A 7,064-nucleotide genomic window follows, 5' to 3' on the forward strand; every position below is an offset into this window, starting at 1 on the left:
TGTCTTTGCTATATTTACACTGTACTCTTTCCAATTCACTTATGGTTGCTTTCTATAAGGTATCCATATTGTTATTCCACAATTCAGTTTGTGTCAAATGTAACTTACAATGATTTAATCACTTCTAGTTTCCTAGACTTTACAAGGCTTTTTAAACAATGTGTACTTTTATAATTGTCATCAACCACTAACTTACAACGATTAGTACAACTCAAAGCTGGATCTATCCATATACACAGGTCCATAAACGAATTTATAGTTTCAATGCATAGTTTCAATCATTATGGGTTGTATTAAATATTCACCCTTCAATCTATGCTCCTAATTGTCTTATGCTTAGTTTTTGATTTACTTACCAGCATATTGTTCTCCTGTGCTCAAATGGTCAATGTAATCAAATTGTCTTGCAGACATAACCTGTCTGTAATGCATGAAATCAGTTTACTGATTATCAAGTCATTTGCATACAGACAGTAGAAACTAAACAAGTATGGACCTAGGACAGAGCTCAGTAGGATGCCTTAACATTAATCTAAAATTTCACCTGTTCAGTTGCTGTATGATACTTGCCATGTCCTATTTGTAAGCCATGCAGCTATCCATCTTTTCAAGATGACATCAATACCTAGTTATTCTAATTTATTGATCAGTGTTTGCGTATTACCCTATCAGAGGCTGAAGTTAATTCTATATCAATAACATCAAAGCAACATGTTTCATTTATAGTTGTAATTATATTGTTACAGAACATCATGTCACAGGCGATTATAGGTACATTTTCAACATATGCATGCTGATATATGATTTTAAGTTCCAACTTTTCCACGTTTGACAATAATTTATCCAGCATAACCTTCTCCATTTTTCCACAACAAGAAGGTAAACATATGGGTCTGTATTAATCTGAGTTTTGTTCTACTCTCTTTTCCTTTAAAGATGGGTTCAATAAGTGCATGTGTCCAATTTTGAGGACTCTCCCCATACTTAAATGACCTAATGAATAACAGATATAATGGTACTATAAGTTTATGCTGAAGTGTTCTAGTCAATATTATTAATTCTGTCTACTCTGTGTGCTTTGTGGTCAGTTTGTGCAGTTCTTTTTCAATATAATTTACTTTTAGTATCTGAAATCACTAGGATGTTACCAGGACAATGTATCACCCTCTTTGTGGAGACAAATGTTTTGCTTAAGATTTTCTAAATATATTTAGATTATGTTGTGTTTAAGAACATATTTTAGAAAATACACATAGTTTATCAATGTGAATGTCTTTACTCCTGCCACATCTTGTGTGTCCATAAAGTGTTTTCCTATTATGCTTAATAACATTTTCTTCACATTTTTGTGATCATGTTTCTCACTGTCCAGCTTATTTATTATAGTTTTTAAAGTTATAGTTCTTCCTCATTTACATTTCTTATATTTTTTTGTCTGTCATCTTAATTAAGACAGAAATATATCCTTCTGACCTTGTGTGCCTAGATAGATCCTGGTGCTAAACATTATTTTAGATGTTTTGCATTCAAACAATTCTTTCAAAACTTTTCATTCTTTCTGCAGTTTTTTTTTTCACTGAAGACATCATCCCAATTAATTTTACATAGTTTCCAGTCATTGCTCCTTAACCATATTTAACAAACAATGACAACATTAATCTTGTGGGAATGTAGCAAATTAAAAAAAACTTAATTATTGATGCTCCCAGCATAACAATCAGCACATATTAATTAAATGTTGAACAGTTACATTTCTGACCAGGCAAAAATAATCTCTTGTATTGGACAAATATTGTAATATATGTGTTGGAAAAACTCTGTTCCCTTGTCTTGATAAGAGCAATCCATCCTGTCTAAATATGTGTGTGCCTAAAATTAGGGACAGATGTTGTACTCATTTTTACTTTTTAAAATGGGACATTTTTTTCATGTAGGCATTTTCCCCCCTCCCAAATCTTTTCATTCATGCTGACCTAACTATTATTTCTGTATGTGATTTGTATAAAATATGTCCTAACATCTGTACAAGCTATGCTATCTTAGAAGGCTGCACATTCCTACTGGCAGTCAGAGAGTAATGTACATATTGGTTTCTCAAATAATTACATCTCCAATTAGTAGGACATCATGTCTGACCAGATCTAAATAATTTCCCACTTTTAATTCAATAATGTCTGCTCTGTCACCTGTTACTAAGGATTGATCTTCTTTTTCACCATCATCATTACCCCTTTCAGTCTTACTCATTGCATTGCTTATTACATTTTCAAGCATACAATTCTCATCCAGCTGTCTTTGCACTCCCACAGCTTTAATCATGTTGTCAGCTTTGGTCTTTATCCTCTTTTTTATTGCAGTAATGTTCTTCTGTCTTTCCTATTTCAATTCTGATTTCTTCCTTTTAGCCTGCCCCTTGCCATTTTTTCAACTTCTTTCTTGGAAAAAGTATACAATTTTTTGTAGACAAAATGTTTTGTGATTGAACAATATTATCATACCCTGTAATCTGCAGCACCTTTTTAGTATATATGCTCTTTGCATTATAGATGTTAATCAATTTGTTTTTATTTTTTTTCCAAGTTAATTTTTGTGAACTTCTTCCTTTCTTTATTATTTACCTTTGCATGTTGTGAATCCTCAGATTTCTAAACACTTGTATCCTAAATTCCAAAGTTGTCTTCAAGTAGTATCATGCTTAATATAGGTTAATTGATCTTTACTAACAGTTTACACTTTCTTTCCTAAATGTGTTCTATTTACACTTCACCAAATATTATTTATCTCATTAGCCCAGTCATTAATATATGCAACAATAGTTTTCAAAATTGTGCCACTTTCACAAGTGCAATTATCATCAGGATCCCAGGTCTCCAGTGTTATCAGATGACACCTTTATATATACATAGCATTTAATACAATGTACAAGATACTTCTGCTTAAGCAAATCATTAATGGCTAATGGCATACTAATTTCACAAATCCATTTTCAATTGCAAACAATTAAAGAATTTTAAAATAAAAGAATTATCAAAATCAGTTACCACAGAATTCAAAGAAATTAAAACAGCAAGTAATTTAAGTCAAATTATATGATGAATTCACACAAACAATATGCAGCCAGAAAGTAAATTAAGTACAGTGAGCTAATCTTGTACAAGAGGAAGTAATTCCTAAAGTCATCACTCTGACCTACTGTACCAGTTGTGCCAATCATAATAAAATGCAGTTGCACTTTGTTATAACAGTAAAAAATCATTAGTAAAAATAAAATATACATCAAAATAAATATTCTCTTACCACGCAGCAGTTGCACAGTAAATCACAAACCAACACTGGATTGTTTCAGATAACTGATGATTCAGTGTTTTTGTCTTGGTTGTCATTTTTGGGTATGTGGGTTTTTGTTTATTTGAAGTAAACCCGTATATATATATATATATATATATATATATATATATATATATCTACTATACAAGATTGAAATTTCAGAAAGCCGAAACCCATATGGCCTAGATCATATGTTTGACTTTTGAAATTTTGAACATGTAAAAAAAAAAACTTACCTACATGTAGTTAGCAGGGGGCAAGCCCCCCTGCACCCCCTATGAGGGATTGCACCCCCCACACCCCCTGCAATTTAAATATACCAACTTTGAGATCGCACTACAGTGTAGAAGATGGAAATCTTCCCATTCCACACTATATGGAGATGCCCGTTCGGCATGGTCAAAATTTCAAAAGTTGAACATATGGTCTCGGCCATATTGGTTTCGGCTTTCTGAAATTTCGATCATGTGCTGGGGACCCATACATATATATATTGTGCAAATTATTGCACATGAGGGAAAGGTGCATAAGTCAAGCCAAACATCTATAACAGACAGAAAAAAAGACCAGCAGCTACAGAAGAAGGAGATCAAATTGGATGGTAAAAGTACAGAAGTTTCAGTTAATGACACTGATCCATGTCCAGTGCCAGTAACAACAACAATAGTGCCCCTTCAACACCCCCTATCCATTCACCAGCTCCTTTTTTATTCCATTTGCTGGGGAAAGTAATGACACCTACATGGTCGAAGGAGAACATCAACAAAAGGAAGGAAGGGAATGGGAGAGGAAGAATAAAAACAACAGCAACAACAAGAATTAAATTAGATTTCAACACTGAAGTATTAAATTTGAGTGTTTACACTGAATGAATACCACCTGTCTGTGTTACCTAAAGGCCTTTCCTTTATTCCGACAAATTTTTCTAACATCACAAATCTATTGATTAATTTAAAGCTATAGGTGTGTAAACTCAATCTACAATTTATTTTAAATGGCATACCAAATCTGCACAACAAGCAGGATAAACTGATTATAAGTACATACAACCCTGCTTTAAACAGTATATTACAGGTGTTCAACAACTTATACAAAGATACATTAAGAAATAAACTGGGTACCAAACCAACACACTACAATTTATCAAGAAGTGACATGAGTGACCTCAATGAATTACCACACAACCCATCGATATGAGTCATGACGGTGAACAAGGGATGGATGCTTGATATTATGAATAGCAATGAGTATAATCTTGCCATCTTGCAATCGTTAGCTGACACAAGCTGTTACAAAGACATGACTAAAAATATCATTTACAGATGCTTTATAGCCATAGACAACACATTGTTTGACATGTTCAGCTAAGACATTTTGGATTTTGAAGTCTATTCTTCTTGTCAGTGAAATTTCCAAAGATGGCAAGCTTTTTTGCAATCACTAAGGTCGAGGAAATCCATCTTTTTGACTGATAGTAGGTGCTGGATTTTCCAAAACTGAACCCATCTTTAGTTTTTTGGATCACATCCATAACTCAGTAGTCCAACAATCTGAATATTACCTGCATGACTCATAGCATTTATTGGAGTTGCTAAGCACCTTTCCATGTCCAGAACATTTTTTATCTCATCCCTGGATGTAGGCTCTCTATTTACATGTATCAGGTGTTGATTTAGTGAGAGGTTACCTCACTGAGTTTACATCTTCTAATGGTAGCAAGATCAATATGATTTGCACTTTACTTAATTTAATTTTGTAAAATATCTTTTTCACTTTTCTTGGCAAAATTTACAAACAGAAATCAGGTGTTGTCATAGGAGCAAGTGTGGCCCCAGTTTTTGCAAATATAGTTATGGCTTGGTGGGAACAGAAGTTCCTTAAGTCCCAACCCTTGTCCAACGACATTCTTTTCGGCCTTAGGTATATTGATGCTATCTTCATGCTTTGGAAAGGCACTTTGAATGATTATTCATCTTTTCTTGGTAATCGCAATAAAAGTACAGATTTTTTGAAATTCACTGTGAGTGGTTTCATTAATACTATTAATTAATTATTAAACATTGCTTTATTGTTTGACAACATCACTAAGATGTTTTGCAGTACGATTCACAGAAAAGAAACTTTTGTGAATCATTACTTACATAAGGACAGTGCACATCCCTTTTACATGAATGAAAAAAGATGTTAAGGGTCAATATATTCATTTAAGTAGACTCAAGAGTGACAGCACTACTTTCAAAGATGAGGCACACAAATTAAGGGATTTTTTTGTAGACCAAGGGTACAGCATAGATTTGTTAAAAGATATTGAAAACCAACTATTGATGTTCAGAGATAACAATGCTCATTCAATCTTATTTAATGACTCGGTCAGACTCCCTTCAGTCAACAACCTTTCTTCTTCTCAGTCAATCAAAGAAAGAAATGTTATTAGACCCTTTCCTGTTCATATCTCAAAGGGCATAGCTTTTATTACATTATCATGGACAGCTGAAAAATTGTTCTGGGCAATGCAGAACTGGCTAAGATCATTGGACATCAACCATTATTTACTTACAAGAAGCCCTTCAATCTAAGGTCCCTTTTGGAATGAAATACAAGTGCTACCAATGATAAACACAAAGCAACAGGGACCTTTAAATGGGGCAAATGTAAATAGTAAAAGTACATTTGCAATTCTGCTTTAATATACTTTAAGCTCATGAATTTGGACATCTGGGCACATGGGAGATATAACTGTGACTCAGCTTACACAGTCTAACTTGCCTTGTGCTAGTCTTGTCCCAGACTTTACATTGGCAAGGCTGTGAGGTGACAATCATGCAGAATATTTGAACACATGCTAGCTGTTAGAAAAAAGATCAGAATAATGCTTTAGCTAAGAATGTGTCTTCTTGCTCAAATTTAGGAATTTTTTTTCTTCATCCTTGATTCTATTAATGCAGGACAAGTTATGGGAGATGTTAACACACTATTAGAGTGCTGTGAATTGACATGGCAAATTAGATTATGAGCTGACTACAGACCTGGAATTAATCAAATTATAAATATCAAATGTTTTCTGCAAGTGCAAAAACTTTAGAACAGTTGCACTATATTTTTATATTTGTAATTTTAACAAATTTTTATGTTTTAACATTTTCTAAACAAATGTATAGCTTTAAGAGCCAGAATAATTTATCACATTTGAGTTTATACTAGCAAGTATTTTAAAACTTTGTGGTTATCAACAATCAAATGATTTTTATTGCAACCTTTTTAAATCGTATTTTGATATCAGTTTATATTTTCTGATGAAGTTATTTTTTCATAAATTAAAGAATGATAGCACTTAAAAATACTTTTACTGTCCAAAGCCTTGCTTTGGTGGTTTTTAAGTGGAATTTTTTTTTAGTTTATCTTTTCCAGTCTTATAACTTCATAATATTATAAAGCATAATATTAAAGATTTTTTTTATATTTTGTATTAGATAAGATCAGAATCAATGCATTTAATGTGTTATAGATGTATAGGAATTAATTCAAACTTTCTGTACTTCTGTATTTTTAATCTTTCGCAAATATTAACAGCTTCAGCTCAAGTGACTTCCTATATGATTGTACTTTGTGCAGGAAGAACCATGCATAAGAGAAGCATCAAAAGCTTCAGCAGTTCCATGGGAAAGCCTTTAAAGTATCATTAAAAAAAGAGCTGTTAATTTGCAAAAACAGATGAAATCTAAGTTCATATCAAAACC

This window comes from Protopterus annectens, chromosome 2.part0 (genome assembly GCF_019279795.1).
Source record: "Protopterus annectens isolate FY-2018-M chromosome 2.part0, PAN1.0, whole genome shotgun sequence".
In the NCBI taxonomy this organism is placed as follows: Eukaryota; Metazoa; Chordata; order Ceratodontiformes; family Protopteridae; genus Protopterus; species Protopterus annectens.